This window comes from Meleagris gallopavo, chromosome 5 (genome assembly GCF_000146605.3).
Source record: "Meleagris gallopavo isolate NT-WF06-2002-E0010 breed Aviagen turkey brand Nicholas breeding stock chromosome 5, Turkey_5.1, whole genome shotgun sequence".
NCBI classification, from domain to species: domain Eukaryota; kingdom Metazoa; phylum Chordata; class Aves; order Galliformes; family Phasianidae; genus Meleagris; species Meleagris gallopavo.
The window spans coordinates 32212204-32222494 of record NC_015015.2 but is presented as its reverse complement, the minus strand read 5'-3'; positions in this window follow the sequence as shown (position 1 = coordinate 32222494).

The following is a 10291-nucleotide window of genomic DNA, read 5'->3' as shown; positions in this document are numbered from 1 at the left end:
TTTGCCACAGACCTCAAATGGAATTATGGAAGCACTAATTCTCAGCTAATTCCTTTGCTTTATCTTTATTGTCTTCATTGATAACCTGTGTGGCTCCAAATTACTTCAAACTGTTTTTGCACTACATGTGTGTTTGAAGAAGTGAACAGAAATTTGGGAGTACAAATTATAGGCCTCTGTATCATTTCAGATGTTCTAAAGCGTTACGATTTCCTTACAAAATTGACAGATGACATCAGACCTGCTGGATGCTGAGCAAGATATATGGTCATTTAAATTTGCTGTAGACTTTAATGTTTAAGCAGCTATGAGCTGCTTATCAGGCAAAGGTGGTAGGATGCTGTGAAAGACAGTTTCCTGAAATCTTCTTTTATTTATTTATTTATTTCTTGGCTCAAAGCTCATTTAGTGAGGATTTTTTGGTGATAAGACACTAACTGACAACTGTGAATTATCTAGGGGTGTGAGTGGTGGGTGTTATTGTGCTACAATACTTCTGCTTATGATTGTAAATATAAGCAGAAGCTGGGGGACAAGCAGTCTTATGAGGGCGGGGGGAGGTGGTTTGGCTAGAAGGAGCTGACCACTGCACAAGCATGGCAATGAAGGCACCCCGCTGGCTTATCTGTGGGTCCAGGTGCCTCACATTAGCAGAGAGAAAAGACAGAAGAAAAAAAAAAACAACTGAGAAGCAGGGGATAAAAGGTCTCCACTAAACTAAGTACTTGGGAGAGGAATTCCCAAAGAAAAGAAACCACTCTGGCACAGGAATTCCCCAGGAGAAAAAAACCTCTTAGGAAAGAACCCCCTGGGTCCTGCTTGCTGCAAGGCTTCCTGGCTTTCTCCCACCCCCTGTGGTGAATGGATGAGTTCTTCAGATCAGTGGAAAACTATGAGCTACACTGTGGAAACCTCTCTTGCTCTCCACAAAGACTTCTTGATTTATTTCCCACCTCTTTTCTATCACCTATCTTCTCTTCCCCATCTCTGCTGGCTTCCATGAGAGCCCTCTGTGACTCCCATCCCATTGTCCCAGGGAGCAAGGCCTGTTGACAACAAAGATCTTCCATGTGGGCTGTGAGAACAAGCTCAGGTCATAACAGTGACTTAGAAGAAGGTTTGTATCTGAATAAAAGAAATTATGTGATGTGTATATGATTATGTGTTGTTTTTTTTTTAAGAGTAAGTGTTGATGAGGATTAAAAGGAAACACATAACTGAATGAAAGTTGATAATTAATTCAGCCAGATAAAGAGAGAAAAATCTAGATTGAATCTTCCCCTTTCTAGTTTCTCAATTAAGGTTGAATGACCTAATCAAAAGTTGTATTCTGTGATACTTCACTTCCTGTTTGAAACACTTTATTATTAATTGTATATGCTTTTAGATAAAGTAACTATTTTTTAGTTATGAGTTGTTTATATTTTGTAATATATCCTCTTTTCATTTTAATTAGAAATGGAAGTTGGGCCTGAGATTGAGCTAGCAATGGAAATTTGGTTAAAATAGGAATATCTGTTCTAGAAAGAACTGATTTTAATATTTCACTTGTTTTGTTTAGAAGGACACATTACTATGATTATAATCTCAATGTGATTTTGGCATTTGTGTTTTAAATTTTTAGTTAGAATGACTGTCTTATATTTTGTTAATATTGTGTTACTTACTTTTGAATTGTAAATGTCCATTATTTATAAGTCTCTTGAATCTATAATTCACTGAATGCAAAATGTTAATGAATAATAACAGAATAACCTGACCTCTTGAATAAAGTAGTGGCTTTGCTACAGTACCTAGAGTCTGTTTTATTTATGTCCTAGAATAGCGTTTTAGGAATGACACTCATTAGTTGGCTTGATAATTCAAATACTTTTGCTCTCAAAGCTTTAAATTTAATTGTACTACTATATATATTGCTTTGAGAAGATGTGATTTGCACATGCCTACCACCCCGAAAGTAAAATAAGTTTATCTGAGGCATAAAACTTTATAATTTAGCTGTTAGTGCAATACGCAGTGTTTGCTAGAATCTTATTTTCTCTTCTATTTCACCCTGAACATATATCTTCTTTGTTATAATTTAAAATGATTTTTAAAATGGACTAAATATTTATTCCTAAATCTATGTTTTGGAGCTCATTAAAGAATTCATTCCTTGAAACATTTTGCCATTATTTATCATATAACATGTTAAAAAAAACATATATTTTATTAAAGTAATCTTCACCCAGCTCTAGAAAGCAGTGACAAGAGACATAATATATATACATACAATCTCTCAAAACCCTGTATTTTACTTGGAAATGTGTAATAAAAACATGTATATTATTTTATTAATTCATAATTCGGAAAAAAGCACAGATTCTTCAAAAGTAGCTGACAAATACTTTATTGCTGAAACTTTCAAAAGTAGAAGTCATATCTTCGGTGGATTGGGTTGGATTGGATTGGAGTAGAATAGAATAGAATAAAATTAACTGATTGGAGGGGATCTTCAAAGATTATCCAATCCAACTGCCTGACCACTACAGAGCTAATCAAAAGTTAAAGCAGATTGTTGATAGATTTATCCAAATGTCTCTTGAAAACTTACATGTGTGGGAATAAATATATATTATGTATGTATATTAAAGATCAGAAACAAGACTGCTTACAACATTACCTCTTTTCACTTATATCTCTGTATATATCTAATCTTTTTTTTCAGTAGTAAGATGTCTGTATAGATTAATATATATTTTTATAATAAAACAGGTAAGTTAATTTCTGTTCAATCAATTATTTTGACTAACTGGAGCTTACCTGTGTTTTGTCTTCTACTCTGGTTTCCATCTTTGACATCATGAAGTCAATAGAAAATCACATCTGGCAGCTGGAGTCTAATCATACTGCTGCATACATTTACTGTTCAGCATTTCCAAATATCAAATCTTCCTTATGTATGCCCATTCTTTTTTTGTCCTTGTTCATCTGGGGTTATTTTTCTTCAAAGTAGTTGATTTGGTGTTGTGTTTTGGATTTTGGATGAAAATAATATTGATAATGCACTGATACTTTAGCTTATACATATCAGTGGTTACACTAAAACAAGTACTTGTGGCTTTCTAAGAGAAATCTGTGGCCAAAAGTTCTGGAAAACCCTTGTAAGCATGCATGTGATTGTACCACCTCAGTATCATTTTCAAATCTTATCCCTGAATAGAACAAAAAGCTTCTGCTTCCTTTGTGCAATATCATGTTACTTGTTACAGTGTTCATAAGCCCTAGCTGGTAAATCTGCATTGAATTCAAACAGCATACTAAGCTACTGGCTTTGAACTTTAGTAAAAAGTCTTTACTGACTTGACTACTCCTTAAAAAGTGAGATACAGGATAGCTTCAAAAAGCCCATGGATTCATCTGCTGATTTATTTATTTATTTATTTATTTATTTTTCTTTGAATACAATATGGTTAAGGAGTTTTCCATTTAGGACAATTTTAGGAAAAAAATAAAAATAAAAAATAAAAAAATAAAGTAAGGAATAACAAAATTAGTGACAGTGAGTATTCCTAATCAGTACCATGTGTTCATAGTCTGTGAGTTCAGAACAACATGCTTTTGCTTTCAGAGAAAACACATTAATTCTGAGTCCAAAATTAGTCCAAATAGGGCAGTCTCTGTGTACATCTCTAAAAGTTGGAGCTGAATTAATAGTTTTTTTCCATTGTAAATTTGTACCAATGTAAATACCAGTTGAAAACCTGGTACTATCTGGAGAGCTGAAAACAACTTCAGATATTACTTCAGCTCAAAAGCAATGTCTAACACCATGAATTTCATGAAAGAATCTGTTGTAAAGTTCCAGAAGAATTTTGTATAATCAAGATGACATAATTCACATCAGTTAGGAACTGAGAATTCTGAGAAACTTGTTCCTTCTGAGCTTTCCTCTTCTCCCCTTTGAATAACTGCAAATAACTTGGAAAATGTATATACATATTTCCTGTTCAAATCCACAAAATCTCGATTGTTTTCACACTGCTCTTTGAATTCTTTCTATATACTTGTCAGTGAGTGATTATGCCATAAAAATCTGTGAAGGGCAATGAGTCACCCCTTTCAAATTTCAGACACACAGTAAAATCACCCCTGCACAGTGTGCATGGCTATGTTCCCTTCAGGCAAAACTACTTAAAAGAAACTCACTGAGGATAAGAAACACCATCAGAAGCATATAATGCAGAGATAGATAGCTCATCTTACATGCAAGATGCCTCTCACATTATTCTGGGATGTAATAAATCGTGGGAACATCAGTTATTACAGAGAAAATTAAGTCTACTACATATAATCAACTTTTTGTTAATTATAATTTTATTTTTCTCTGTTTCCATAAAAAGTATCATCAAAAGTAACTATGTATTCTGAATATTTATGTGAATTTGTGTTTAGTATAGGACTTGTTCTTCTATCACTTTGACATGCATTAACATTGAAAACTTTGAAACTGATCTAAATTTTCTAAATCTTCTACATCCTAAATACTTACTATGTTATGGAGTCTCTGTACAATGGTTTGATATTCAATAGTACTCAGCACTGAGAATTCCACTGCAGACTGAGTGTTTGAAAAACTAGCAATATTATTTGACTCACAGTGGAGAGCAGATTTGATTTGACCCTTGAGGACCAAAATCCCAACAAAAAGTCCTTGTCATGTTGCAACTTAAAAAAACTTAAACTGTTGCAGAAATGTTGGATTTACGTATCAATAAGATGAGTCCTTTTATTTATGTATTTTCATTTGATAGAATGCATGTGAATACTGGGATTATGGCAGGTCTGCAGATTATGTATTTGAATTATTTAAATGTATTAACCCACACACTCTAACTGATGCAACTAAAAATGAACCAAATGAAATCATATCTGATTTTTAAAATAGAGAGTATCTGACAAGTGAGAGCAATGAGAACAGGCCAGGTGCTTTCATTGAAATAGCAGGCAACATTGTATTCATATTAAAGTAACAACATGGATGAGGAAGAATTGCATCCTGTCTCACTCCTATAAGTATTGTCTTAGCCCTTTTGGTTAACCTGCGGTTGGTATATATCCCAGTTAGCATTTTTTAACACATCATCTGTGAAGGAAAGAAGAGGAGCACAGGAATATCTCAACAAGCAGCTATTGGTGGAGAATGAAAGCTCTCATGTGGTGTGAATTAAAGATTACATTGTTAGGTTCACAGCTGATATTGAGTTCAAAAGCAAGAAACTGATATTTTATATAATGAATTTTCAAATATGTTTATACTTATGTAGATAGTGAATCCTGGTCAGATGTTATAAAGATGAAGACTAAAGAAAAACAGTAAGATAAGCAGGGTGGGGTTATTTTTAATATATAGAGCAAAAGCTGATCACTTTTTTTTACGTTTTTTACTTTCTTATAAAAAGACATTGCAGAATACTATGGAATCAGCAGGTATAAGATTCGGTTTATGTGAGAAAATATGTTATACTGCATTTGGTTCTTATATGATGTTGCTTTAAATCATTATGAAATGAACTCAGACTGTTGAGCTTGTTTTAATTTATCATTTATCATTAGATGCCATAGAAAAAATAGCAACAGTTCAACCTATTCGTACCATATCACCCATACAATTTATTTGTATTGATTTATATAATTTCCCTTTTTTATTTTTTAACACATTATCTCTCAACTCAAATTCAGAACATTAAAGAATAATTGAATTCAAATTAAGGTAAACCAAATTCTTAAATAATAAAAGCACAGGCCATTTGAATCTACTCTCATAACAACAAATCCTTTTAAGGTCCCCAAAGCAAAATTAGTGACATCTAGTATGCACAGGGGTAGAAGGAGGGTCGAGACTCATTCAAAGTGAATTAATCTGCAGTTCATTAGCAAACATTAATGTTGCTTTTGGGAATGAGGAAATTAGCAGGATTATAAAGCAACAAGTGTCTTCATAAACATCTAATTGCTTGTCAAAGATGTACAATATACTATATAAGGCTGTAAGGTAGAGTAGCTGCATGCTATAAATCAAGTTTTCAGCTGAGTAACAGATTTTGTTTATAATGTAATACTTTCTGAAAAGACATTACAATGACCAAAACAATTTCATAGGTGCCAGCAAGCCTGGCAAATTATAATAAGAAATGAATTAAGGCACATTTTCTTTCTTTATCTTTGCAGCTTAGACATCCTAGCACACAGCTGTGGCCAGACACCACTGAGTCCTCTGCTGAGTCCTCTGGTAAGACAATAAACCCACATTAGTCACTGAGGGAGGCAGTTCAAAGAGAAGTTCTCATGCATTAAACTATCTGGATTTGTGTGCATCCAGGCACATGCAGGCAGAGAACTGAAGAAGACAGAGACAAGTCCATTGTCAGTAAGTCATTTCCTTTTGTAGTAGCAAAGAGTTTAATTGCCAAGGAAATCAACTTAGATAATGACTCTTATGGGGGCTTGTTAGGTTATACAGCAGACTTCCTGCAAAAACCTTGAATAACAAACAATCCTGGCAGGCAGAAATCATTATGATGCCTGTGGTTACTCTAACCAGTTTCTTCTAGCAGGGTTACTTGATGGAATACTATCAAGAGCATCAAGGGGATTTAAGAGAGCTATGTTGCCTAGAAACTGTCTGAGCCTGAGCCTTTTTACAGAGGAAAAATTTTTACACTCAAAATTCTTCGAAGTTTTTTTTTGTTTCAAGAACTTCACAGACCATATTTTGGATTCTGATTCCAAAGGGTTCTTTGGATGCTACAGGAGATCAGCTGTTTGCAAAACTCATTTGATACATATCATGAAATGCAAAATCCATTGATTCCAGAAGATCTTATGTGGAAGCCTTCAAAAAAGAAATAAATATCTTTACATGTATTTTATGCCTGTTCTAAATTTGATTTGCACTTTCTGCCTCATTTTTATTGTTTATAAGTTTAAAATTTGTCATCAATGATTCAATCATTTTCAAGGTATTGGGAGTGACAGTCAAATATGCAAACAGAGTAATAGTTTTTGTAGCTACATAGATCTAGATTAGTGACGGTTGTGTTCCTTCTAAATGTACTCTTGACAAAATTCTCAGGCAACTGCCAATATAAAATAGCCCATTAAACAAACAAACAAACAAACACAACATAGTAACATAAATAATTACATTCTGAAATGACATCTAAAATATAAATATTTGGATATTCTTTTCTATTTACCTCCCCAGGGACCACAGAGAATGAGGACAGAAAAATTAGCAAAGATGAACTGCTTCCTTCTGGCTTAGCCTCTAACGCTTTTGAGCCAGTTCCTGAAGTATTCTCAGTAAGTTCTGCTGGATCTTAACACTATTTTCTCTGATTAAGAGACTAAGAGTTTCGTGTGCCAAAGAACTGAGCTGTTATGAGAAGTATGGAGTGTTCAGGAGTGCTGAACTTTCTTTAATCATGAATTACGTAAACATGTTACAAAAGGGAAATTAAGCTAGTGCCAGTATCCTCACTTGTCATATGTATTCTATATTGAGCAAAGGGAAACTTGCATATGACAGCTGGGATGTTCTCATATATCATACACAGAACATGTAAACTTCATATATGAAGTTTGACCAATTTGCCTCCTCTTCCATAGAACAGAATTTGCAAAGCCTGATAAGTAGCATTCAGACTATAACAGCAAGCTACAGACAGATAGGAAAGGCTTGTGTATATAGGTGTAGTAGTTTCTGCAAAGATACATTGCTAACTAACAGCATTTCATAAAATCCCCTGCTTGAAAAGAGCAGTGAGATACAATCAGGTTCAAAATCCTCTGCATTTATCAAGAGTGAGAAGACCTAGAAGATCTGGAAAATATATATGCATATATGATGTACATGGCTGATAGAAAAATATATATGACCCTTGGTAAATAAGAGAAATAATGTTCACTCATAAAATCAACAGAGCCTTCAAGCTCCAACTTAACTCTCAGGGTTATATGGCAGATTAGAAAGGAGATTTTCTTTTAGCAACCTAGAATACTATTCTGACAAAACAAAATGTTTTACTACTTTAGAATCTAATTGTGGCATTGGAGTGGATTGTTTTTTATTTGTTTGTTTGCTTTCATAGGAAAAAAGTGAAATATCTCAATAGTAATTCACTTCAAACATTAATTGCCGGGGAAGATATATAAATATCTGTTATTTGATCCACTTTTGCACTATGCGTCTCAAGAAAATTGCACGTATGGATTCATGTTTGATGCCAGATACATAAATCATTGTGAAAACAACACTACACAAAAATTTTTAAAAACTTAGTTTTTCATATCATATGGTCTGTTAATGTGGCTTCAGATTTAAGTGTGGTTGTTATTTCTTTTCTTTTTTTTTTATGTGATAGATAAATCAGAAGTCATGACTATTGTGGCTAGTATGGGGTATAAAAAGGAATATAAACTGTTATGGACAAATTTTTAATACACAACTGAATATGTTAGAGAATGTGCCCAGATTGCACTTGTGCTCACTGAGATTGTGCATAAAATTTGGGTAGTCATGCATACAAATGACAAGAGGGAAAACCTGCATATACAAATTTTATGTCAACAGGCATGAAGGTAAGCACAGATTTTCATGGAAGAACATTCAAGGTTAAAAGTGATGGAGGGTGGATTTTGGTATTAATAATTTGATATTTCCTATGACTAAATATGGTATCCATGATTTCTTTCTATTTATCCATTACTTATATTATTACAATGTTAGATAATTACCAGAAGTAATTACTTATTAAGTAATTTGTGTATTATATGAGGGACCTGAAATATTTTATTAGTTGTTAATCATTTTGTTTTTAAATAAAATTTCATTATTTCATTGTTGTTTAGAACTCAAAATAATATGTTAGGTAAAAACAACAGAGTTGGCCCAATGGCAAGTTCAAAGACATAGGATAAACATTCTGTAAAACCTTTCAGCCTTTTTAGAAAACAGCCTACATAAATTATAATTAAGGAAAAGAGGAAATTAGCAGAATGGAAAAGGGCAGCAATGATGAGACTTAGCAGCAAAAATGGCTTAGATATATTGCACTGCTTACCAAACTGAGCTAACACAGTAGTAAATATGAAGTGTCCTATTTCCTATGATTAGGTTAAGAGGTTCTCTAAATAAAATGGACAGCTGTCATTCAAATTTGTGTAAATGCACCAAGTCACAGAAATGGAAATATTATTCAAGAACAAAGATTTTAAAAGCATCATTTTAATGGTTACTTTTTAGGGACAACTGATTTCCTTTAGACCACCTACATGCTTACTTGTTAAATATTGTTATAAAAGTACTCCTGCTGCTCATATTTACTAATAACCTCTGAGTATTATGATATTTCTGTGGATACCTTAAATGTAGTCCATTTAACATTTGTCATAACTAATTATTTCTACAATGTAAGATAAAGTACTTTGACTCCAGGTATCCATGACAGCCTGAAGGATGTTTATCTTTCCCAGTTTCAAGCGTGCTCACAAACTGACTAAATATCATACTGGTATAAACTTGTTCTGCTTGATCAAGGAAGTACTATAGATGGAAAAAAATAAGACTAAGGAAGTCTATGAGATATATACAGTGTTTCTGTCATTATCAAGGAAAAGAACACAGAAATAGTTATTAACTTTCATTCTAAAAAGTTGCCCAATTTGCTTTTAAGATTTGGTTAGTGAAATGGCCATTTTCAATGAAAAAATCTGTAAGAAACTGTCTGGAAAATTAGAAGTTCAATTAGTGCTTCCTTTTTCTTGTCTTTTTTCCTCTATTCTAACTATTGAAGCAATAAATTTATGAGAAAAAATTATGGATTTGATTGTTCATCTGCCTATTTCTCCTGCAGATATGTTTTGGAGTGTAATTTTAGATTAACTATTATTTGAAAGTCTGTTTGGGAAACACATTTGGACCAAAGTACAGCAAGCACAAAGTACAAGGGCAATTTAATATAATTAGGCTGAAGTCTTCACTGGACAATTAAAATCGTGAATGTAAAATGTAGGCTTTGATTAGATATATTTTCTTTTAGTTGAATGGGTGGACTAGTTTGAAGTTTTTTCTATTGTGCGGCTGTTTATAGATCATAATTAAATACAGTAACATCCCACCTGGTGTGCTTTTACTGCAGCCTTATCCTTGATAGAATAATTAAACTGCTTTGGTATTTGCCACTGTTTAGCATGTTGGTAGTGGAAGTTGTTAGCTGCCACGCTACTGATATATTATGGAAAATCAATA